Source organism: Mobula hypostoma, chromosome 28, assembly GCF_963921235.1.
Source record: "Mobula hypostoma chromosome 28, sMobHyp1.1, whole genome shotgun sequence".
In the NCBI taxonomy this organism is placed as follows: Eukaryota; Metazoa; Chordata; class Chondrichthyes; order Myliobatiformes; family Myliobatidae; genus Mobula; species Mobula hypostoma.
In genome coordinates, this window is record NC_086124.1 from 3,349,044 (window position 1) to 3,375,451 (window position 26,408).

Here is a 26,408-nt window from a genome sequence, read left to right on the forward strand (position 1 = left end):
TGAGGGCATCTACTTTCTTAGAAGTTTGTGAAGATTTAGTGTATCATCAAAAACTTTGACAAACTTCTTTAGATGTGTCGTGGAGAGTATATTGACTGGTTGCATCATAGCCTGGTATGGAAACACCAGTGTCCTTGAAATGCAAAGCTTACAAAAAGTAGTGGATACAGCCCAGTCCATCACAAGTAAAGGCCACCTCACCATTGGGCATATCCACAAGGAGCATTGTCACAGAAAAGCAGTGTCCATCATTAGGGACCTCCACTACCCAGGATATGGTCTTTTCTCACTACTGCCATCACAAAGAAGGTACAGGAGCTTCAGGACTCACACCACCAGGTTCAGGAACAGTTACTACCCCTCAAGCATCAGGCTGTTGCAGCAAAGGGGAGAACTTCACTCAACTTCACTTGCTCCATCACTGAAATGCTCCCATAACCAATATACTCACTTTCAGGGACTCTTCGTTGCATGTTCTCGATATTTATTGTTTGTTTATTTAGTATTTCATTCTTTTTGTATTTGCGCAACTTGTCTGTTGCACACTGGTTGTTTGTTTTGTCTGTCTCGTGTGAAGTTCTTCATTGACTCTTTTGTGTTTCTTTGTATATATTGTGAATTACCCACAAGAAAATGAATCTCAAGGTTGTATATAGTGACATGTATGTACTTTGATAATAAATTTACTTTGAACTTTGTGAGTACGGGTGTTCAATATTATGCGGGTTATAGATAGTGCAAGTGCAAGCAGGCTTTTTCCTCTGAGGCTGGGTGAGACCAGAAGTAGGTTAAGGGTGAGAGATGAAATATGTAAGGGGAACGACCATCTTCACTCAGTGGGTGCTGAGTGTGGAACTAGCTGCTATCAGAAGTGGTGGTTGTGAGGTTGAGTGCAACATTTAAGAAAAGTTTGGATAAGCATATGGATAGGACAGATATGAAGGTATGGTCCAGGTCGGTGGCAGTCGGCAAAATAATAGTTCAGCATGAACTAGGTAGGCTGAAGGGCCTATTTCTGTACTGTCATGCTCTATGACTCTACGAAGGAAACAACAAAGGTTTCTGAAGTTGCGCTGTGGCATTTAACAAAATTAATAAAGTGTTCACTATCTTGGGATTGTTAATTTTTGTCAGTTGTTTGGACGTGGGTTACATAGCGTTGTATTGCGTAATCCCAGAAGAAACCGCCTCCTGTGTTCAGGTAAAGGCTTAGAAGCTTCAGGCATGAAATGAACCTTCGAACCCTGCCTGACAGTTTAGTCATCAAGAATTTAGTTAATGAAGCTGGAGAGGACGTTGTTTCCGTCTTCTGGTCGGGACGAGGCTGTTGATGGCGAGAAAGAAGCTAAAATGAGATCTACGTTGGAATTTTCAGACAGCAGTTGAAGGCATCTACTTTGGTCTTTTCAGGTAAGTAATTCCAGGCCACATGGAACTGTAGCATTAATGCTGCCTCCTCAAACAATCCTGGTTCAAATATGACCTGTTGTGCTTGGCTGTGTGGGCTTTCACCTTCTCTTGGTGACCACATAGATCTCCCCCACACTCTTCAGTTTCCTCCCACATCTCGAACTTGGGATCCGCGTTCATAGTTCCTTGCAAGTGGCTATACAGGTTGATAAGGTAGTTAAGAAGGCTTAAGGAATGCTGACTTTTATTAGTCTAGGCATTGAGTTTGCAAGTCAGGAGGTTATATTGCAGCTTTATAAACTCTGGTTAGACCACATTTGGAGTTTTGCGTACAGTTCAGGAAGGATGTTGAGGCATTGGAGTGGGTGTAAAGGAGGTTTAAGAGGTTTATCAAGATACTGCCTGGTTTAGAGGGCATGGGTAAACTTGGGTTCTTTTCTCTGGAGCGTCGGAGGCTGAGGGGAGACCTTATAAAGGTTTACAAGATTATGAGAGGCATAGATAGAGTAGACAGGGAGTATCTTTATCCCAGGGTAGAAATGTCCAGTACCTGAGGTCATGCATTGAAGGCGAGAGGGGTAGGTTTCAAGGGGGTGTGTGAAGGGAAAGTTTTTTAACTCTGAAAGTAGTGCATGCACTACCTGGTATGGTGGTAGAGGCAAACACAGCTTATTTTAAGAGACATTTGGATAGGCACATGGATATAAGGAAGATGGAAGAATATAGATATTATGTAGGTAAGAGGGATTAGTGTTTGGGTGTTTTTGATTTTCTTTTTAGCTGGTTTGGTACAACATTGTGGGCTGAATGGCCTGTTCTTAGATGTTCTACATGTTCCAGAGTGCAGTACTGACTTACTGCCTGTCACACTGCTGGCAGTTAGGGCAGCAATAAAGGTCCTCCTTTTCTGTCTATTCATGGCCTTCATAGTGTCGCACACAGAGATAGAAGGATTCTTCATTGTTGTTTCCATACTTTTTGTTTTGCCAGTCAGGGTTGTTAGCCCAGAGCTGAACCTCTGAACCTGGAGGACCAGTGGACCACTCTTAGTCTGGCCTCTACCCTTTGACCTGTTTGGCATGGGTGACCCTACCAAGAGCCAAAGCATAAAGCCCTGACTCCAGACAACATAGCTCTCTGGGTCATTGAGGCATACAAGCCTCCAAACCCTACAGCAAGGTTATGGTCCTCTTGGAGGTACAAAGAGCAGTGCAGGTAGATAATAAGGTGCAAGGTCTTAATTAGGTAGATTATGAGGTTAAGGATCAATCTTATTGTACTAGGGAACCATTTAATAGTTTTAAAACAGTGGGATAGAAGCTGTTTTTGAGCTTCTGGATGGTATGTTCTTTCAAGCTTTGGTGAAGAGAGAATGTCTAGGGTGGGTGGTGTCTTTGAGTGCATTGAAGCTGGAGTTGAAGATTAAGTTGAGGATCTGACTGTCGTGTAAAGGGCAGTGTTTGTGTGAATCGTGAGGTGAGCTTCTTGGCAACACCCCCATATCACTGCAGAAAGAGAAATGGGGGGTTATGGTCTGCATGGGAGGGAAGGATTGATGGATCATAAGGTAGATTTATATAGGTTGGCACCATATTGTATAAGACCATAAGATATAGGAGCAGAATTAGGCCATTTGGCCCATCAAGTCTTCTCCACCATTTCATCGTGGCTGATCTATTTTCCCTCTCAGCCCCAATCATATCCCTTCATGCCCTGACTGATCAATAATCTATCAACCGCTGCCTTTATCTTTGCAAATCATTGAGTTGTTTTGGTATGTCTCCCCTCTCACTGTGAAAGGGTGACAGCTCTTTGTCCCTTTACTGGGGAGAGAGAGCCTGTGGTATGCTGAATTGTCAGTGTGAACAATTATTTTTTGTTGCAGATCATCGTCCTTCTTGGTGGCTATTGCTATTGTTTGGGGGTGGAGGGTGCTGATTTTTTTGCTGAAGTAAGTGGGGTAGGGATGGGTTGATGCTTTGCTGTTGCTTGTACGTGGGAGGGGGGATTAGGGGGTCTTTGGGGCTCTAATGTTTTTATTGTCACTCTTTCTTTGGGACACAACTTAAACGCTAGCCCAGATAGTCTGGGGGCTCCTCTCTCCATGACGCTAAGGCTGCCCCTGGCTGCTGTGCTTCATGTCTGCAAACTTTGCAGCAATTTGCCTCACTAATATGATGAACTGAATACTGAGGCTATGGGCCTCCTCTGGGCTGCTCTGGGGATTTGCATCTAAGAACTCAGTTTGGTTCGGAATTGTGTGTTGTTGCTTGCTTCTATTGTTTGCATGATTTGTTTTTTTCCCTCTTTCTCTGTGGGCACTGGGGGTTGTCGAGTTCATTGCTTTGTGACTGCCTGTAAGCAAACAAATTTCAAGGTTGTATAATTTATACATCCTTTGATAATAAATGTACTTTGACTTGACTTCTGTTTTTGTGGATGTCTGTGAAGAACAAGAATTGCAGGATGTATATTGTAAACATTTCTCAAATATTAAATGTAATTATTGAAATATACCCGATAATTTGGCCTCCATAGCAGCCTGTAGCAACAAATTCCGGAGTCTGCTGTGGAGTTGTGGGCCAAAGAGCCTGCACAGTTCCCTACTCTGTTCAATGTTGGATCTGCAGTCAACGTTTCCAGCACCAGATTGCAGTGTAGTCAAAATAGAATTTCTGACATTTCTGACTGTACCTTCATTATGTGCCGTGTCGTATGACATGGCCCATCATGGTCTTTCCATGACCATGATTGTTCTTGGCAAATTTTTCTATGGAAGTAGTTTGTCATTGCCTTCTTCTGGGCAGTGTCTTTACAAGACGGGTGACCCCAGCCATTATCAATACTCTTCAGAGATTGCCTGCCTGCTGTCAGTGGTTGCATAACCGGGACTTGTGATATGCACCAGCTGTTCATACGACCATCCATCACCTGCTCCCATGTCTTCACATGACCCTGATCAGGGGGGCTAAGCAGGTGCTACACCTTGCCCGAGGGTGACCTGCAGGCTAGCGGAGGGAAGGGGCGCCTTACACCTTCTTTAGTAGAGACGTTTCTCCACACCGCCATTCAGTCCAGTGTACACACAGCCCTATAAATCGTTAACATTTGAATTTAACTTTCTTAGTTCAAAAGCGTGATAAGTGAAAATCAAAAAAAACCCTGCAAATTCTGGGAATCTACGATAAGCATAAAAAATTCTGGGACCATTCAGTAGGTCAAACAGAGTGGTCAACCTGACCTTTTCCTTTCCTGTTGGTCTGTTATTGCATCAACTGTTAAAACTTATATAGCCTTGTGAAAATGTTGCAGAAAGCAATTAATAGTCTTTCAGGCAAGATCATGCAGAACTCAGAATGTTACTGTTCCTCAGAGGTTGTGAATGAATCCTTCCCAATTACCTTTACGTTGTCCATGTATTTCTGTTGTTTCTTATTCCTCTATCTTTTGCTGTGATCTCAGAAGCTTGCCTTTCAGATCTCAGTCTGTGATAAATTCACGGTATTTTGTGTTTAAAACAAAAAAGTATTAGGAGGGTAATGTAAGCTAAATTTTTACAGAACAACGCCTACAAAATGCTGGAGGAATGCAGCAGGTCAGGCAGTATCTATGGAGGTGAATAAAAATCAACATTTCAGATCGAGACCCATCATTGGAACCAGACAGGAAGTGGGAGGGGGTGTGAAGTGAAAATAAGAAGGTTTGGGGAGGTTGTAAAAGAAGTATAAGCAAGCAAGTGATAGGTGAAGCCAGTTGGTTGCAGAAAGAGGGATGAAGTAAGAAGTCCTGACGAAGGGTCTCGGCCTGAAACGTCGACTGCACCTCTTCCTAGAGATGCTGCCTGGCCTGCTGCGTTCACCAGCAACTTTTATGTGTGTTGCTTGAAGTAAGAAGCTGAGAGGTGATAGGTGGAAAAGGTCTTCCCCTTTCCTTTCCAGTCCTGATAAATGTCATCTGCCCAAAATGTCGACTATTTTATTCATTTCCATAGATGCTACCTGACCTAATGAGCTCCTCCAGCATTTTGTGTGTGTTGCCCTGGATTTCTGGCATCTGCAAAATCTTTTGTGTTCTAAATCTGTACAGATGGTAATTTTTCTGCCTTGTGTCATGTCCTCAATCATGTATAAAAACATTGTGATACTACTCAAGGTGATATCAAGCCATTGGCCTTCTATACGACACGTATACGCCACGGTGGAGATAAGTTGCAACTTCAAAATGGAAGATTTCTCTTTATGTAGTATGAATCCAAATCTCCAGTCAATCTCAGAATAATTTACACTCATAAAATAAACAGCAGGGAGATGGTTATGAAGGATCCCACCCACCATTCTCACGGACTATTTGTCCCACTCCCATTAGGGAGGAGGCTACATAGCATCCACTCGAGGACCAGCAGACTGAAAACCAGGTATTTTTCCTGAGCAGTAAGGCTGATCAACACCTCCACCCACTAAGACACCCCCTCCACACCCACAACCACCACTTGTTCAAAGTTAAAGGTAAATATATTATCAAAGTGCATATGTGTCACCATACACTACTCTGAGATTCATTTTCGATATGGTCTTTATGGTTACTACTTTATCATTTCCTGTCAGTCACCTTATGTACAGACACTGCTGTACCTAATGTCACTATATGGGCATACAATCTATGCATATAAGCTATTGTATGCATTTACTACATATATTATGTTTTGTTATTATGGTGTTCTCAATCTTACGAGGTTTTTGTGCTGCTTCAGATCTGGAGTAACAATTATTTCATTCTCCTTTACACTTGTGTACTGGAAATTACATTAATCAACCAAGAAAGGCCTCACTTGGAGTATAGTGAGCAGTTTTGGGTCCCTTTTCTAAGAAAGGATGTGCTGACGTTGGAGAGAGTTCAAAGGAGGTTCATGAGAATGATTCTGGGATTGAGAGGCTTGTCTAGTGAAGAGTGTTAGGTGGCCCTGGCCCCCTACTCACTGGAATTCAGAAGATTGAGGGAGATCTCATTGAAACATCTCGAATGTTGTAAGGCCTCGAAAGAGTGGATGTGGAGAGAATGTTTCTATGGTGGGGGAGCCTTAAGACCAGAGGGTGCAGCCTCAGAATAGAGGGGTGTCCTTCTGGAATGGAGATGAAGAATTTCTTCAGCCAGAGACTGGTGAATCTATGGAATTTGTTGCCACATGTGGCCGTGAAGGCCATGTCATTGGGTATATTTAAGGCAGACATTGATAGATTCTTGATTAGTCAGAGCGTGAAGAGATGCAGGGAAAAGGCAGGAGATTGGGCTGAGAGGGAAATGGATCAGCCATGATGAAATGGCAGGGCAGATGGGCCAAATAGTCTAATTCTGTTCCTGTATCTTATGGTCTTATTATCTAAACTTGAATCTTGATGATCTAATACCCTTCTTATTCTCACTACATTCCCATCAACTTCCCTCGGATTCTACCACTCACCTCCTCTCTGCGGCAATTCACAGGATTCCTAGCAGCGTGGACGAACAAAGGGATTGTAGGGTCCATGCAAGTTGATAAGGTGGTTAAGGAGGCGTATAGTGTGCTGGCCTTCATTGGTCAGGGGATTGAGTTCAAGAGCCGCAGGGTGATGTTGCATTTCTATAAAACTCTGGTTAGACCACACTTGGCATATTTATTCTGGTTGCCTCATTGTAGGAAGGATGTGGAAACTTCAGAGGGATGCAGGGGAGATTTACAAGGATGCTGCCTGGCTTGGAGAAGATAGGGTTAGTGTAGAAGGAGGAGAGGCAACTTGATAGAGGTGTATATTTAGAAAGATTGGAAAGCTGGCACCTTTTCCCCAGGGTCGCAATGACTAATACAAGCGAGTACAGCTTAAGATAACTGGTGGAAGGTATAGGGAAGGATGTCAGAAGTAGGTCTTTTACACAGAGAGCGATGAGTGTGTAAAACGCACTACCATGGGTGGTGGTAGAGGCAGATATATTAAGGCAGGGTTACCCAACTTTTTTCACGCTATGAACCCCTACCATTGACCAAGGGGTCCATGGACCCCAGGTTGGGAACCCCTACATTGTGGACATTTAAGAGACTCATAGCTTAGACCATAAGATATAGGAGCAGAAGTAGGCCATTCGGCCTGTCGAGTCTGCTCTGCCATTCAATCATGGGCTGGTCCAATTCTTCCAGTCATCCCCACTCCCATATGTCCCATGTCCCATTAGGACCATGGATGAAAGAAAAGTGCAGGGCTATGTGAGAGGGAAGGGTTAGAATGATCTTAGAGTAGATCAGAAGGTCAGCACAACACTGTGGACTGAAGTGCCTGTACTGTACTGCAATGTCCTATTAATTGAATGAACTCCGATCATCTTACATCAGATTTATCCCTCAGCTCTACACTGGGGCGATCAGCCACCAACCCTCACGTCTTTGGAACGTGGGAGGAAACGGCAGTGAACCCATGAGGTGACAAAGAGAACGTGTAAGCACCACACAGCCAGCAGCCGATGTCAAGACTGATGTTGGGTGAGGCTGAAGCTTGTTTTTGGTGCAAAGTCAACTGCTGCTTGCAGAAAAAAAGTGGTCGTTAAAATACACGTAGTCAGTTCCTAAATCAACAGTTTGGTGATGATCCACTTATTGAGACAAGAATTGGTCATGAAGTTGGGGAGAACTCACTCTGCACTTGTTAAATGTCTAGGTCAGCCTTTCAGGGAGCAGACAAGCCCTGAGTTTTATATTCCCACCTGAAGATAACCGCTCTGACTGCATTGCCCACAGCCTCGCTTCCACTGCACTGCAGACAGGTGTCCCGACCCGAAACGCCGACCGTTTATTCTTTTCCATAGATGCTGCCTGACGTGCTGAGTTCCACCTGCATTTTGTGTGTGTAGACAGGCTACCTGGTTTAAGTTAAAAAAAAATAATAGAATGTAGAAGTTTTATGAAGCACAAAATGTCGCAGGAAAGTGGCATCCATCAGCAGGGACTCCCACCACCCAGAACATGCTCTCTTCTCACTGATGCCATTAAGAAGAAGGTATAAGAGCCCCCAGGACTCACACCTCCAGGTTTAGGAACAGTTATTACCCCTCAACCATCAGGCCCTTGAACCAAAGGGGGTAACTTCACTCAACTTTACTTCCCTATCATTGAAATGAACCCATGACCGATGGACTCACTTCCAAAGACTCTCGATATTTGTTGCTTATTTATTTGTTAATATTGTTTCTTTTTTTTTGTATTTGCACAGTTTGTTGTCTTTTGCACACCGGTTGATCACCCAAGTCAGTGCAGACTTCCATTGATTCTGCTATGGTTATTATTTTATTATGGATGTGTTGAGTATGCCTACAAGAAAATGAGTCTCAGGGTTGTATATGGTGACATCTATGAACTTTGAACGTAGAAACCAGTTTGGATCTCTTGAGTATGCCAGTGAAAAGGATTGGTGTATTTGTCATCCTGAGGTTTTGCCAATGTTTGAAAGACATGATGTTTGGATTGCAATTTTGCAACTCTTCATTGGCAGAAGTTTCCTTTAAGAACCTACAGTGTGTTAAATGAGTCATTGATAAACAAATAATTAAATGCAACTGTCTTACCTACTGAAGCACCTTCAATTACTCCAAAAGACTGAGGTTTCTTAAAATACTGAAAGGCTTTTATTTGCTGTACAATACGACTTCCACAGTGAGTGTCTGCCCCCGGACTGAGGAGGAGGGGCAAGGTGAACACCTTTGTACAGGACTCTGTGGGAGGAGCCACAGGGGCAGTCAGCAGAGGGGTGTGTCCAGACAGGTAACCGAGTTACAACATATATACATGGTTTACCACACCTACATCCATTCTTGCTCTACCTGTTTTAAATTTGGATGTTCTTCCAGGAATTAACTACACGAATGAATTGTGTAATTCCAAAGAAGGGCAATGATATTTGTGTTTCTGGATATGCAGAGTGATAGCTTGTCCCTGCAAGCATCAACTAAACCAGTGTTTAGTTTCCACATAACTCTGTTCTTGGTTATTAATAAATGTTTTATTCCAAATTGTCAACTATTTCTTATTTAGAAGGCATTCAATCCAAAAAAACCCCTGTCAGCATCTGCTCACCACCCTCCTCCCAGCTTTTCGTGTTTAAGTCGGAGGAACGGTTAGCTGGGGGAGTGTGGTATGCACTGGCTGGCCATGCAGTGCATTTGTGTGGTCTGCTTTCACCGTTGTGCATTTTAATGTCTGTGTCTGAGGACAGTCACAGGAACATTGTGATGCTGGCAGTGTTCGGAGTCTTAAATTAAAAGCACGTTGTACCTCTCAGAAATTCAGGAGTGGGTGGGAGGGAGGAAGAGAGGAGAGAATGATGGTGCAAACTTAATTGTACGGTCTTTCTGGTGCTTGCCACAGATCCCACAACTGGAACTGAAATGTATATGTACTTAGGGGTGAATGCATGTGTGAGTGTGTAAGAGAGAGCGAGAGAGAGATTCTCTTTCTGTGTCTCTGTCTCTCTTTTTCCTCCCTCCCCCTTTCTCCCATCTCCCTGACTTGTACAAACTGAAGCAACCATTAAATGTTACACTTCAGCTGAAAAGTCAGAGACTGCAGAGCAATTTATTTGTTTACACGGCGCACAGAATTTATATTTGTAAAGGGCCGGTGGTTTATGCAGGGGACTGAATATGTCATTTAATTCTGTTTTACAGAAAAGATTTCTTTTACAATGACCTACAGTCACAAACAACTGTCAGTATGTGTAGGTATTAGATATACTTTTTTTTCCTTTGCAGAATTCTCCTTCATAACACATCATTTTGGGGCCAGATGGCTTCCTGCTTCATGATCATCTTTTTGAGGCAGTTTTAGAAAACAAATTATACTAAAGCTGAAGGTAATGTAATCTTGATTTTTTTAGACAATATATTTGTTAATTGACCCAGTTAATTATCGCTGCATTGTTATGAAGTGTGTTTCTCAAGGGATTCTGTCGTTTAAAGATTGCTGGTAGAATGTGAGGGGCCAGAAGTGGAGAGAAAGATTTGGGCACTGAGACATTGGGATGAGCGATGGATTTTCTGCATTTGTTGAGTGAGTCAGTGCTGGCTGTCACACTGAACGGTTTTAAATTAATGCTTTTCTTCACAAGTTTTTAAGCCATGCTCGCTTGTTTGTTTCTCTGTGTTTGTGTGTGTGCGTGCTGTCTGACTGTGTCTCGATATGTGTGCTGTCCGTCTGTGTGTCTGTATGTGTATGTGTGCTGTTCGTGTGCGTGTGTGCGCTGTCTGTGTGTCAATGTGTTGTCAGTCTGTATGTGTGTGCAGTTTGTGTCCCTATGTGTTGTGTGAGTGCTGTCTGTATGTGTGTTGTCAGTCTGTACGTGTCTGTGTTGTTTGTGTGTCTGTGTGTGGTGTCTGTATGTGTGTATGCTGTCTGTGTGTGTGTGTATGTGTGTGTGTGTGTGTGTGTGTGTGTTGTCTGTATGTTTTGTTAGTCTGTCTGTGTGCTGTTTGTGTCTGTGCATTGTCTGCGTGAGTGCTGTCGATCTGTATGTGTGCTGTCTGTATGTCTCTATGGGTGTCTTTGTGTGTGTGTATGTGTTGTCAATCTATGTGTGCATCTTGTCAGTCTGTATGTGTGTGCTGTTTGTGTGTATGTGTGTGTTGTCAGTCTCTTTGTGCGCGTGTGTAGTCAGTGTGTGTGTGCCTTGTATATGTGAGTTGTTTGGGTGTCTCTATATGTGTAAGGGTGTCTGTAGTGTTTGTGTGTGTGTTTGCAGTCTCAGCGTGTGTATCTCTGTTGTCACTCTGCATGTGTGTATGTGTATGCGTGTCTCTGTTATCAGTCTGTCTGTTCCTCTGTCAGTCCATGTGAGTGTGTGTGTATCTATCTCACTTGTCAGTCTGTGTGTGTGTGCCTCTCTGTTGTCAGTCTGACTCTCTCTGTTGACAGTTTTGTGTGTGTCTCTCTTGCAGTCTGTGTGTGTGTGTCTGTTGTCTGTTCTCTGTTTCAGTCTGTGTCTCTCTGTTGTCAGTCTGTGTGTGTGTCTGTTGTCAGTCTATGTGTGTGTCAGTTTGTGTGTGTCTGTTGTTAGTTTGTGTGTCTCTGTCAGTCTGTGTGTGTGTTAGTTTGTCTCTGTCAGTCTGTGTGTGTGTCTCTGTTGTCAGTTTCTGTGTGTGTGTCTCTGTCAGTTTTGTGTGTCTCGCTCTCTCTCTGTTGTCAGTCTGTGTGTGTGTGTGTGTGTGTGTGTCTCTGTTGTCAGTCTGTGTGTATGTGTGTGTGTGTGTGTGTCTCTGTTGTCAGTCTGTGTGTGTGTCTCTGTTGTCAGTCTGTGTGTGTGTGTGTGTGTGTGTGTGTGTGTCTGTCTCTCTCTCTCTCCCTCTGTTAGTCTATGTGTGTATTTTTTCTCAATTTCCCTTTGTTTTTGAGGACATCTCTGCCTCGTTCCCTTTCTCCTGAAGGATGTGTGCATTGGATATTTTCACAAACGCAGTTGCCAATTAATCTCCAAGCTCAGTAAAAAATTGCTCCCTGCAAAAAAAAACTACTAGGCTTCTCTGCTCACCGGCGTGTCATTTGTAAAGAAATGATAATCGCGGAAGTGTCCATCAGCTGCTGTGGAAGATGCAGAGAGTTTGTGATCTGCCTCTAGCGCGACTGCACCGATCACTGTACAGAGACGATCGTGGCTCCGTGTCTCGGAATGTTGCAAGGCAGGGTTTTTTTTCGTACTCGCAAAGCAGACAGATTGGGAGAAGGTAATTGCAAATGAAGCCGGCCCTGCATTCTGTGAAAATGTCTGCAATGTGTAGTGACAAGACTTACATAAGAGGCACCCACAGCATACAAGAGGGCAGCGCGAAATTACATAAACCCTTCGATAAATGGTTAGATCAGGAGGGAAAGCAAAATAGTTGCAGCTGTGGGCTCAGCAATTCCTTCTCCCGACTGAAACCTGCCACCGTGTCCTGCTAGAATTTTACCCTGCAGCTTTTCCGTGTAATAATTTGAGAAAAAAGGTGAGTAACACCTTGAAATTTGTTTCATTCAATGGTTATCCGAGCACGGTTGCATTAAACGCTGGTGTGTATAGTATATTTATCCTGGAATATATATTTTTTAAAGAACTGGCTTTGCTGTACGTCAGAAAAAAAACCTTTGTCTGAGGAGAGGGTTGATTTTTTTTTTGCATGGAAGTTGGATTCTTCATCTCCACGAGAGACTTGAAAATGTAGACTTGATCTGTTTCGGAGTCACTTCGTTAACCCTTTGGATGACAGATCTTTGTATGCGCGCCAGTCTCTCCGTCGTGTGAGCAATAATTAGGCGACTGGCAGCTCCGGAGCTGCGGTTCGTTGCTGCAGTCAGTTAAAAAAATTATTGCTGATGATCGTACCCGGAGACAAGGACGGGTCACTGTTTAGGAAACTTGGCCTTTGGGTGCTCCAAAGATTCAGCTTTGATCCTTGAGGGATATGCGATCAGTTACCACAATAGATTAGTGCCATCGATATAATTACACGTTTTAAGCCGCTTATGGAATTCATAAGAAAAGTAAAAAAAAAAGGCATTTGATGTAAGAGAGCGGCAGCTAAATGTTTTCCATGCGGAATTAATTCTTTTAAGCCTAAATAGGGAAGATAATTGAAAGATTATTTGAACTTTGAAATCCAGCTCTTGGGTCATCTGGCAATTCTCTGCGCGTGGACTGTTTGTCCCACTCCCATCAGGGGGGAGGCTACCTAGCATCCACGCCACGACCACCAGACTGAAAAACAGTTACTTTCCCCAAGCAGAACGGCTGATCAACACCTCCACCCACTAATCCCCCAACCACCATTACTTTATCGTTTCCTGTCGGAGGCACCTTATGCACAGACACTCCTGTGCCTAGTGGCACATTATGGGCATACAATCAATCTATGTATATAAGCTATCTCATGTATTTCTATTTATTGTGATTTTTAAGTTATTGTTTCATTATCTTATTGTGTTTTTTCTTGTGCTGCATCGGATCCAGAGTAAGAATTATTTTGTTCTCCTTTACACTTATGTACAGGAAATGACATTAAACAGTCTTGGATCTTGAATTTTTAAAATTTAATGCCATTGACTTCCTTGATACCCAGTGGCAGAGAGGAACCCTTTAAATTATCTTTGAACAGTTTTGTCAGTTCATGGAGAGCAAATTTAACCTCCTCCTACCCAGCAAAAGTTGCATTCTCTTTTAGTTTTAATTTTTTTAAATAATTTGTCCACACCAGACTTGGTTGTATTTGTATATTCCGGAAGATTCTGAGTATTCTGGTGTTTACTATAAAGAACAGTATACAGTAGAAAAGATCAAATCAGTATTTGGTGTGACCACCTTCAAAACTGCATCAGTCCTCTTAGGTATAGTTTTATAAGAAAAAGCGGCTGGTAGGTTGTTCCAAGCACCTTGGAGAACTTGCCCCAGAGCTTCTGCAGACGTTGGCTGTCTCACTTGCTTCTGCCTCTCCAGGTAATCCCAGACTGCATTGATGATTTTGAGATCAGGGTATCTGAAACCATATAAAAAAATCTAGGGTGCTTAAGACTTTTGCACAGTACTGTGCATGTATATAAAGGGATATGGGGAGAAGGCAGGAGACTGGGACTGAGAGGGATAATGGATCAGCCATGATGAAATGGTGGAGTGGACTCGATGGACCAAATGACCTAATTTTGCTCCCATATCTTATAGTTTTATATACACATATACAATCTGTCATCTTTTGCACATTGGGTGTTTGTCAGTTTTTCGATAAACTCCATTGTATTTCTTTATTTTCCTACAAATGCCTGCAAGAAAATGAATCTCAATGTAGTATATGGTGATTGAAACATACTTTGATAATAAATTTCCTTTGACTTTGACCATTCCTGGAAATATATCACTGTTCCATCATTATGGGGCAGCACGGTAGAGTAGTGGTTAGCACAATGCTTTACAGTACCAGACACCCATGTTCAATTCCCGTCCCTGCCTGTATGGAGTTTGTACATTGTCCCTGTGACCATGTGGATCTCCTCCCACAGTCCAAAGACTTATCGGTTAGTAGGTTAATTGGTCATTGTAATATTGTCCATTGATTAGGCTAGGGTTAAATCGAGGCAGCTGGGCAATACAGCCCAAAGGGCCGGAAGGGCCTTTTCCACGCTGTATCTCAATAAATAAGTAAAATCACCACATGGTGCTTTCCCAACGGCACTTGAGAGGGGAGCTCCTTCAGTCAAAGTACTGCAGTGGTCTGTGGTACACACTCATTCCCCCTTTCCCAAAGGCATTTAGCAGTGGACAATGAAAACTGACTTTGAAGGTGAAGCCCTCCTGCTTCAAATCGGTGAACAAAGTAAACACATTGATGCTAATCGGAGAGACAAGAGTGACCTCCAGGAGTGGAAATCAGAGCAACACACAAAAATCACTGGATGATCTCAGCAGGTCAGGCAGCATCTATAGAAAGGAATAAAGAGTCGACAATTCTGGCTGGGGCCCTTTGTGGGTCCTGATGAAATGCCGACTGTTTATTCCTTTCCATAGGTGCATAGGTGCTGCCTGGCCTTCTGAGTTCTTACAGTATTTTTTGTGTGTGTGTGTGTGTGTATTTCCAGCATCTGTAGCCTTCTGACTTTTCTCCTTCCTTTTCAGTCCTGATGAAGGGACTTGGCCCGAAACGTCGACTCTTTACTTTTTCCCATAGATGCTGACCGGCCTGCCGAGTTCCTCCAGCATTTTGTGTGTGTTGTTCTGGATCTCCAGCGTGTACAGACTGTTTTGTGTATCTGCAGAATCTCTTGTGTTTATATTTTAAAGGACTCTTTTTGATTCAATACCAATATCAGCTCATCTTGATCTTTTTCCAGTAAGCCCCTCCAACGCACACTTGCATGACTAGAATTCAGACCTTTGTTGGTTCTTTGAGGCAGCTTCATCCACTTCATTCATTGCTAGACTTCAGTTGTCCTTGACTTCCCCAGCATTTTATGTCTCTGACTGAGGTCAACCAACTGTTAAAACAAGATGACAATGCTTCTGCCAAGGTTGCAGTCTGGAAAGATTCAGTATAACCATGGCAACCATCATTTCAGCATCCAGTTGTTCCACTGTTGATCCACAGAAGTTTGGAGAGATATTTAAATCTATTCAGAAGAATTAGATTCAGAATCAGGCTTATTTTCACTGACTTACTCTTCAATGGTGACGCAGTGACATCAGCACCAGACTCCGGAGCGAAGGTTCCTGAGTTCGAACTCAGTCGGGCCGCTTACGGGCACACTTTCCATTTATGCGGGGTTGAGTGTCGAGCTCGCAACTTGGCCTCATAAAAAAAAAGACTGCGCTGTGAGAAGGGCAAGGGGGACCACTCACAGAATCTTTCCTCCAAGACAACTACTTGAAAAGTGGTCGCTGAAACTCTGGCAGAGTATGGCACACAAAAAAAAACTCTTCAATGGCCACTTTATTAGGTACACCTAAACACCTGCTTGTTAATGCAAATATTTAATCAGCCAATCACGTGGCAGCAACTCAATGCATACAAGCATGCAGACAGGATCAAGAAGTTCAGTTGTTCTTCAAATCAAACATCAGAATGGGGAAGAAATGGGATCTAAGTGGGTTTGGCTGTTAGTGCCAGATGGGCAGTTTGAGTATTTCAGAAACTGCTGATCTTCTGGGATTTTTACACATAACGCCACAACCTTAACACACCAGGCAAGGTGGCTTGATTCCAAACAATTGGTTTATTGATTATTACAGAATGTCTCTCTGGTGCTTCCCACTCCCTCCCCTGTCCCTTCCCCTTTTTTCAATCATGATGCTCCCCTCTTTTCCCCCTTCCCACTCTCAGTCCACAAGAGAGACCCATATCAGAATCGGATTTATCAACACTCACATATGTCATGAAATTTGATTTTTTTTGCGGCAGCAGTACAGTACATTACTATAGTACTGTGCAAAAGTCTTAGGCACCCTAGTTATATGTGTCCCTGCATGTGCCTAAGACTTTTGCACAATACTGTACCTGTCTAAATTTCTCTTTGATGTTGAAATTGAACCTGCAACCACCACCCCTGCTAGCAGTTTGTTCCATATTTTCACCTCCTCATGTTCCCTTAAGCATTTCACTTTTCGCCCTTTTAACCTATGACCTCCAGTTCTAAACTCACCCAGCCTCGGTGGAAAAAGCCTGCTTGCATTTATCCTATCTATAGTCCTCATAATTTAGAATTCCTCTATCCCTTATTTTCCAACACTGGTGAAAGAAGTCCAAAGCAATGCAACTTTTCCTTATAACTCAGGTCCTCAAGTCCTGGCAATAATGATCAATAAAAACAGTGATGTATCTGTCAATATTGCTGTTGTATAACTTTGATAGGCAGTTCCTTACAACTCTATCATGATATTATCCAGTATTATTGTTCAATGAGTATTATTGTCTGCAAGTGACTAGTAGTGTTCCTCAGGGGTCGGTGTTGGGACTGCTTCTTTTTATGTTGTATATAAATGATTTAGATGATGGAATAGATGGCTTTATTGCCAGGTTTGCAGATGATATAAAGATTGGTGGAGGGGCAGGTAGTGTTGAGGAAAGAGGTAGGATTCAGAAGGACATAGACAGATTAGGAGAATGAATAATAAAGTAGCAAATGAAATACTACTTTAAATGCATGGTCATGAACTTTGGTAGTAGAAGTAAATGTGCGGACTATTTTCTCAACAGGGAGAAAATCCAGGAATCTAATATGCAGAGGGTCTTGGGAATCCTTGTGAAGATCACCCTAAAGGTTAACTTGCAGGTTGAGTCAGTGGTGAGGAAGGCAAATGCTATGTTAGCATGCGTTTCAAGAGGTCTGGAATACAAGAGCAAGGATGTTTTGCTGAGGTTTTGTAAGGCACTGATGAGGCCTCACTTTGAGTATTGTGAACAGTTTTGGGCCTCTCATCTTAGAAAAGATGTGCTGGCATTGGAGAGGGTCCAGAGGAGCTAAACAAGGATGATTCCAGGAATAAAAGGGTTATCATACGAGGAATGTTTGTTGGCTCTGGGTTTATACTCGCTGGAATTCAGAAGGATGAGGGGAGATCTCATTGAAACCTTTCGAATGTTGAAAGGCCTAGACAGAGTAGATGTGGAAAGGATGTTCCCCATGGTGGGAGAGTCTAGGACAAGAGGGCACAGCCTCAGGATAGAGGGGCGTCCATTTAAAACAGATGCGGAGAAATTTCTTTCGCCTGGTGAATTTGTGGAATTTGTTGCCACATGCAGCTGTGGAGGCCAGGTCGTTGGGTGTATTTAAGGCAGAGATTGATAGGTTCTTGATTGGACATGGCATCAAAGGTTACGGGGAGAAGGCCGGGAACTGGGGTTGAGGAGGAGATAGAAAAAAAGGATCAGCCATGACTGAATGGCAGAGCAGACTCGATGGGCCAGATGGCCTAATTCTGCTCCTATGTCTTATGGTCTTATGATTCTTGAAAGATTATAAATAAAGTTTATGTTCATAAAGAAAAACAAATCCAGCACTCTGCTCTGGCCCAGTGCCTCTGTTGCAGGGTTTCCCAACTTGGGGGTCTTACTTAATGATATCGGTCCATGGCATAAAAATTGTTTGAGGACCTGGGGTCCCATTCCAGAGACATCTCAGCAAAGAAGTTCAGGCTGATAATCCAGTGCAGAAAATCCTACACAACCCGTGCTGTGGTTTTTTGGATAGGACATTGAAGCAAGGCGGTGTTCCTTTTCTCAGATAAGAGATCCCATTGAGCAATGTCTAAGAACAAGAGCCTGGCTAATACCTCCTCCTCAGCCGAAATAATTAAAATAATTCTGATGAAAAGTCTCAGACATGAGTTGCTAACAGCTTCTCTTTCCACAGATGCTGCCTGAGCTAGTGTGCCCGGCATTTTCTGCCATTATTTCATTAAAACAGATGATCTGATCACCCTGCTTTGGGAAGGATGTTATTGAACTAGAACAATTTACAAGAGCACAAAAGATTTTGCAGATGCTGGAAATCCAGAGCAAAACAAACATGCATGCACACGCACACGTGCACGTGCACACACACAAAATGCTGGAGGAACTCATGAGGTCAGGCAGCATCTATGGAGGGGAATAAACAGTTTACATTTTGGGCTGAGATTCTTCATCAGGACTGGAAAGGAAGGGGGGGGCGCGAAGCTAGAACAAGAGGGTGGGGGGGTGAGGAGTAATGAGTACAAGGTGGCAGGTGTTAGGTGAAGCCAGGAGAGAGGGTCAGTGATGGGTGGAGGAGGGATGTGAAGTGAGATGGGAGGGGATAGGTGGAAGTGGTAAACGGCTGAAAACAAAGGAATCTGATAGAAGAGGAGAGTGTGCAGTTAGAACAACTCTGATATAAAGTTACAGAAATGAGCTGTTAACTATTCCTCTTTCTGCAAGTGCTGCCTGATTTGGTGTGTCAGGAAATTTCTGCCATTATTTCATTAGATAGCAAAATTATGGCAGAAAATTCTCTGGAAAGGCAGCATAGTGGTTAGCACAATGCTTTGCTGTACCAGTGACTTGGGTTCAAGTCCCGATACCGCCTGTAAGGAGTTTGTACGTTCTGCCTGTGACCCCATGGGTTTCCTCCGGGTGCTCCGATGTCCTTCCACAGTCCAAGGACGTATCAGTTGGTAGGTGAATTGGTCATTGTAGATTATCCTGTGATTAGGCTAGGGTTAAATTGGGAAATTGCTGGGTGGCGTGGCTCGAAGGGCCGGGAGGGCCTAATCCCCGCTGTATCTCAGTAAGTAAAAAAATAAAAAAGGGATTGTCTAAACATCCTTGAAAAGATGTTACTAATGTAGAAAGATTTACAAGGATGTTGCCAGGACTTAAGGAACTGAGTTAGTCATAGTCATAGTCATACTTTATTGATCCCAGGGGGAAATTGGTTTTCGTTACAGTTGCACCATAAATAATAAATAGTCATAGAACCACAAATAGTTATAGGGAGAGGTTGGACCGATAAGGACATCATTCTTTGGGGCATAGGAGACTGAGTCATGATTCTGTGGAGGTGACTGAAACCATAAGGGAAATAGATAGGGTGAATGCACTCAGTCTTTTTCCAGGGTTGGGGAATCAAGAACCAGAAGGCACAGGTTTAAGGTGAGAGGGAAAGGATTTAATAGGAGTTGGAGGAATTATGTTTTTTTTACAAGTCGTAAACAGTGACATTTATGTACATAGGACATAGAACAATACAGCACAGGAACAATGTTGTGCTGAACCAGCTAAAAAGTAAATCTAAAAATCTCTAAAACCAAATCCCTCCTACCTACACTATATCTATATCCCCTCCCCCCCACCCCCCACCATCTACCTCATATTCATCTAAACATCTCTTAAAAGCCTCTAATTTATTTGCCTCTACCACCATACCAGGCAGCATTTTCCAGGTATCCACCACTCTCTGAGTTAAAATCTTACCCCTCACATCCCCCTTGAACCTGCCCCCTCTCACCTTCAATGCATGCCCTCTGGTATTAGACAATCCTACCCTGGGAAAAAGACCCTCCCTCTCTACTCCATCTATGCCTCTCAGAATCTTGTAAACCTCTATCAGGTAGTTGGGTTGAGTTGTTCTCCGATCTTGGAAATGTTTTGTCACCATGCAAGGAGACACCAGCAGTGCGCTGACGATTGTGATGTGTCTTCCAAATGCTTGGCCTTTCTATACTTATCAATCAGCTGATTGATTGTCATTCTGGAAACTCAGTTGTGGTGTGGGGGAGAAACACATCTTCTGAATTATCTCTATCAGATCTCCTCTCAGCCTCTGCCATTCCAGAGAAAACAACCTAAGTTTATCCAGCCTCTCATGAGAGCACATCCCCTCTAAACCAGGCAGCATTCTGATAAACCATTTCTGCAAGCCTCTCCAAACACTCAACATTCTTCCTATAGTAAGGCAATCAGAACTGTAGGCAATACTCCAGATTTGGCCTAACCAGAGTTTTATAAAGTTACAACAAAACCTCTTGACTTTTGCACTCAATGCCTCAACCAATAAAAGTAAGCATTCCATAAGCCTTCTTAACCATCCTGCCAGGGATCCCAAGATCTCTCTGCTCAGCAGCACTGTTATGGGTCTTGCCCTTAACAGTGTATTGTCTCCTTGCATTTGCCCTGTCAAGGTGCAGCACCTCACACTTATCTGGGTTAATCTCCATCTACCATTTCTCTGCCTATATCTACAACTGATCTATATCACACTGTATCTGTCTTCTACACTATCCACAACTCCACCAATTTTGGTATCATCCGCAAACTTACTAACCCACCCATCTATATCCTTCCTCCAGTGAATTTACTTTGAATTTGAACTATTTTTCACACAAAGGGTGATATGTGTATGGAATGAGCTGTTAGAGGAGTGGCTGAGGCTGATACAAAACTATTTTTAAAAGATAGTTGGACAGGTGTATGGATATGAAATGCTGAGAAGGTTATGGGCCAAATGCTGGTATTGGTGTACTACATGGACATCTAGGTTGGCATGGAGCGATAGGGCAATCAGGAGGTGCAGAAGCCTGAAGACACACACTCAACGATTCAGGAACTGCTTCTTCCCCTCTGTCACCCAATTTCTGAATGGATGTTGGACACTACCTCAATATGTTTTTTTCCTATTTTTTGCACTACTTATTTAACTTAACTATTATATATATATTTACTGTAATTCACATTTTTTCTATATATTATCATATTTTACATTGTACTGCTGCCACAAAGTTAAAAAAAATTTCATGATATATGCCGGTGATAGTAAACCTGATTCTAAGGGTCTGTTTCCTTACTGTGTGACTACATGACTCTGTGTTCCAGTTCAATTTTATTGTCATCTGACTGTACATATGACATGGTCAAGTGAAACAACATTCCTCTGGACCATGGTGCACCCACACAACATATATCACACACAGCACAAAAAACAAAATATCACCGCAAATAACCTACTAAAATATGCTAAATGTCAAGCTTCTGCAATGTATTATTGGTTAATTTATTTGTGGTAATATTACTTTATGTGTTATATGTGTGATCTATATGTACTGTATTGTGCACCTTGGTCTGGAGGAACGTTGTTTCAATGGAAATGGACGTTGGTTGAATGACAATAAGCTTGAACTTGAAAGTTGCAATGTTCTGTCAATCACAATAACTGCACTTCTCAAAACAGAATATTAACAACAATTTTAATGCTGTGAAGCCTCCTATTGTGATTTGTGGACCTCATTGCAGAAAATGATGCATGTGGGGAGACCGATGTGCCAAGGTGTTTGGCTTTGAAAAGCATTCTAAAGTTACATTTGAAATGCTTAGATCAAGGGTTCGCAACCTGAGATCCATCTACCCTTTGCGTAATAGTATTGGTCCATGGCATAAAAAAGATTGGGAGCCACTGGCTTAGATAGAGTAGGCAAGGAGAGGATGTTTCCTACGGTGGGAGAGTCTAGGACCAGAGGGCACAGCCTCAGAATACAGAGATGTACGTTTAGAAATGAAGAGGAGTTTCTTAAGTCAGAGAGTGATGAATCTGTGGAATTCATGGCCACAGGTGGCTGTGGAGGCCAGGTCATTGGGTGTATTTAAAGTGGAGGTTGATAGATACTTAATTGCTGTGCCCTCTGGTCCTAGACTCCCCAGCTATAGGAAACATCTGCTCCACATCTACTCTGTCTAGGTCTTTCAGTATTCCATAAGTTTCAATGAGAATTTCTCTCTCCCCCTCCCCCATTCTTCTAAGCTCCAGTGAGTACAGGCCCAGAACCATCAAACAGTCTTCATACTTCTAGTTATAATGGGTAGAAGACCCAGATGGGCAGGAATAGGACCCAATAGGTTCCCGAAGTCCATAAGATATAGGAGCAGAGTTGGGCCACTTTGGCCCATCATGGCCGATCCATTTTCCCTCTCAGTCCCAACTCCTGACTTCTCCCCGTATCCCTTCATGCCTTGACTAATCAAGAGCCTATCAACCTCTGTCTTAAATATACCCAATCACTTGGCCTCCACAACCACCTAGGTCAACAAATTCCACAATTCACCGCTCTCTGGCTTAAGAAATTCTTCCTCAGCTCCAATCTAAAAGGATGCCCCTCTATTCTGAGGCTGTGTCCTCTGATCTTAGATTCCACCACCATAGGAAACATCCTCTCCACATCCACTCTATCAAGGCCTTTTAACATTCAATAGGTTCCAAATAGTCCAAAGGAGTATTTGTTTCAATTTTATCATTATAGCCTCTCAGATAACCTTAGCCACTTCCTTCAAGTAAGGTCAAAAGTCATAGGATTGTTCCAGCTCTGAGGTCATGCTGGCTTCAAGAAAAACAATCCAGTTATTCCCATCCCAATCCCGTCAATCCCATGTGCTCCTAGAAGAACAATCCAGTTATTCCCATCCCCAATCCTGTCAATCCCATCGGCTCCTGGAAGAACAATCCCTTCAATACCATTCCCCGGCTCTTTCCCCAGTCCCTAGTGAATCATTCAGTTTCATAGTACATAGAACACAGTACAGACCCTTTGGCCCTTGCTGTTATGCTGACCTTTTATCTACTAAGATCAATCTAACCCTTCTCTCCCATATATACCTCTATTTATTTATCATCCATTTCGTACTTAGCATCCCTAATGGATCCATCTGTACCACCAACCCTGGCAGATGCCGCACGCACTCACCTCCAGTCTCCTTAAAATTAAGCCCTCTGGTTTTAACCATTTCCACCCTAGGAAAAAGTCTTTGGCTATCCACTCAATCCCCTAATCGCCAGAGCTTGAATCTCCTTATCATTCCAAGTAGATTCAACCCAGTAGTGGGAATCGCACTCACACTAACAGCCTTATATCCTGGAATGTAAAAGTAAGGATGTAATGCAGAGGCTTTATAAGGCATTGGTCAGACCACACTTGGAATATTGTGAGCAGTTTTGTGACCCTTATCTAAAAAAGAAGGTGGCAGGGTGGAGATACGTCTCTACCAAAGGAGGTGCAGGGTGATTTTTCTCTCCGCCAGCCTGCAGGTCACTCTTGGGCAAGGTATAGCACTCGTTTAGCCTTCCCCCCCCCCCGCCCCCCAAAATCAATGTCACATGAAGCCATGGGAGCAGCTGGTGCATATCACAAGTCCTGGTTATGCGACCACTGACGCCAGGCAGACAATCTCGGAAGAGTATTGATAATGGTTGGGGTCACCCATCTTGTAAAGACACTACCCGGAAGAAGGCAATGACAAAATTTGAACTGTCATGGTCATGGAGGCCATGATTTCCTTTGTCATACGACATGACACATAATGATGATGACCTAAGAGTCATCCCAGTTCCTTCAAGATGTTCCTTTAGAATGGAGATAAGATATTTCTTTAGCCAGAGTATAATGAATTTGTAGAATTCATTGTCATAGACAGCTCTGGAGGCCAAGTCATTGGGTATATTTAAAGTAGAGTTTGAAAGGCTCCTGATTAGTCAGAGCACCAAAGCAAGTAGGAGAATGGGGTTGAGAGGGAAAATAAATCAGCTCTGATGGAATGGCAGAGCAGACTCGATGGGCTGAATGGCCTAATTCTGCTCCTTTGTTTTATGGTCTAAGTCTATATGTGGTGAAATACTGCATATTACTTTTCAACCACACTCTTAGTGCTCAGACTTATCATAACAGAATTTGAAAGCGTACAAAGAAAATTTACAAGACGGGAGTTGTAGGGAAAAGTTGAATAGGTTAGGACTTTGCTCCTTGGAGCATAGAAGATTGAGGGGAGATTTGAAAGAGGTATTCAAAACTATGAGGGGTATAGATAGAGTAAATGCAAGCAGACTTTTTCCACTGAGGTAGGGTGAGACTAGAACTAGAGGTCATAGGTTAAGGATTAAAGGTGAAATGTTTAAGGGAAACATAAGGATGGTGAGAATGTGGAATGATCAGGCAGCAAAAGTGGTGGATGCGGGTCAATTTCAACAATTAAGGGAAGTTTGGATTGGTACATGGATGGAAGAGGTCCAATCACAAACAAGAGAAAATCTGCAGTTGCTGGAAATCCGGGCAACATACACAAAATGCTAGAGGAACTCAGCAGGCCAGGCAGTATCTATGGAAAAAAGTCCAGTCAACATTTCAGGACAAGACGTCCTGATGAACAGTCTTGGCCCAAAATGTCGACTGTACTTTTTTCCGTAGGTGCTACCTGGCTGCTGAGTTCCTCCAGCATTTTGTGTGGATGGAAGGGGTATTGTGGGCTATGTTCTTGGTTCAGGTTGAGCAGAATATTAGTTGGCATGGTTTAGATGGGCCAAAGGGCCTGTTTTTGTACTGTAGTGCATTATGACTCAATGACCAAGCCATGCTCTCCAGAGATGATGCAACAGTATTTCTCTTCATTTCTGAAATTCAGTCCTGTGGCGTCACTGGCACACGGACCTCTTCTGAAATCAGAAATGGACTCTCAGAGTCATAGTCATAGGAAAATACAGCACAGAAACAGTCACTTCAGCCCGTGTAGTTCATGCTAAGCCAATTAAACTGTCTATTCCCATCAACCTGAACCTAGATCATAACCCTCCATACCCCTACCATCTATGCACCTATCCAAACATCTTAAATGTTAAAATCGAGCTTGCATGCATCACTTGTATTGGCAGTTCGTTCTACACGCTCACAACCATCTGAGGGAAGAAGTTTCCTCTCATGTTTCCCTTAAACTTTTCACCCTTACCCCATGGCCTCTAGTTGTAGTCCCACCCACCCTCGGTGGAAAAAGAGAAAATCTGCAAATGCTGGAAATCCAAGCAACACACACAAAATGCTGGCGGAACTCAGCAGACCAGGCAGCATCTTTGGAAAAGAATACAGTCCACATCTCAAGCCGAGACCCGTCATCGAGACGTCTTGGCCTGAAACGTCGACTGTATTCCTTTCCAAAGAAGCAGCCTGGCCTGCTGAGTTCCTCCAGCATTTTGTGTGTGTTGCTCAGTGTAAAAAAGTCTGCTTGCATTTACCCTACGTATACCCCTCATAATTTTGTTTACGTCTATCAAATCTCCTCTCAACCTTCTACTTTCCAAGGAATAAAGTCCGAACCTATTTAATCTTTCCATGTAACTCAGGTCCTCCCGACCCGGCAACAGCCTTGTTTACATCGTCTGCCTCAATCTAAGCCATTGGGTTCTGTTGACTTTAATGAGCTGAATTTTCATAATGGAATCTAACATGTTCTTAGCCCAATGATTTAATGTTGAATCTCTGTCCCATTGCCTCGAACGGAGACTCCAGAGACTGTAGATATTGGATATGGAGATATAGATTCAAGATCGTTTGTTGTCATTCTTTAGTGCATGCCTATAAAGGAGGAGGAAATGATTGTAACTCTGGCTCTGATGCTGTATAAAAAAACACAAAAACCATAAAAAACACAAAAAACACAATAAATATGAACATAAGAGCGATCTTATAAAACACTGTATAAGTAACTCACAGCGGAGGAACTCAGCAGGTCTGGCAGCATCTATTAAAATGAATAAACAGTCGATGTTTCAGGCTGAGATCCTTCTTCAGGAGTGGAAAGGAAGGGGGAAGATGCCAGAATAAAATGGTGGAAAGGAAGGGAAGGAAGATAGCTGGAAGGTGATAGGTGAAGCCAGGTTGGTGGGAAAGGTCAAGGGGTGGAAAGGAAGGAATCTGATAGGAAAGGAGAGTGGACTATAGGAAAAAGAGAAGGAGGAGGTGATAGGAAGGTGAGGAGAAGGGGTACGGAATAGAAGATGAGAGGAGGAAGAGGGATTTTTTTTTACCAGAAGAAGAAATCGATATACATCCCATCAGGTTGGAGGCTACCCAGATGGTATATAAGATGCTGCTCCTCTACCCTAAGGGTGCCCTCATCTTGGCATAAGAGGAGGCCATGGACTGACATGTTGGAATGGGAATGGGAATTAAAAATGCTTGGTCATCAGGAAGTTCTGCATTTGG

General features: G+C 43.0%; 1 protein-coding gene across 11 annotated transcripts in view; it reads left to right on the top strand.

Annotated features, from left to right (window-relative positions):
• ahdc1 (AT hook, DNA binding motif, containing 1) overlaps nucleotides 1-26,408 on the top strand; it is a 295,652-nt gene that overhangs the window by 228,778 nt on the left and 40,466 nt on the right. For 2 of the 11 annotated variants that reach the window (XM_063034900.1, XM_063034904.1), the window contains exon 2: nucleotides 10,180-10,280. The exons of 5 other annotated variants lie outside the window; for them this stretch is intronic. The gene's annotated coding sequence lies outside the window, so the exon portion shown is untranslated. Of the gene's footprint in view, nucleotides 1-980; nucleotides 1,411-10,053; nucleotides 10,281-11,672; nucleotides 12,406-26,408 lie in introns of those variants that run through there. 4 more of the 11 variants (XM_063034901.1, XM_063034905.1, XM_063034902.1 and 1 more) reach the window with 4 other exon arrangements.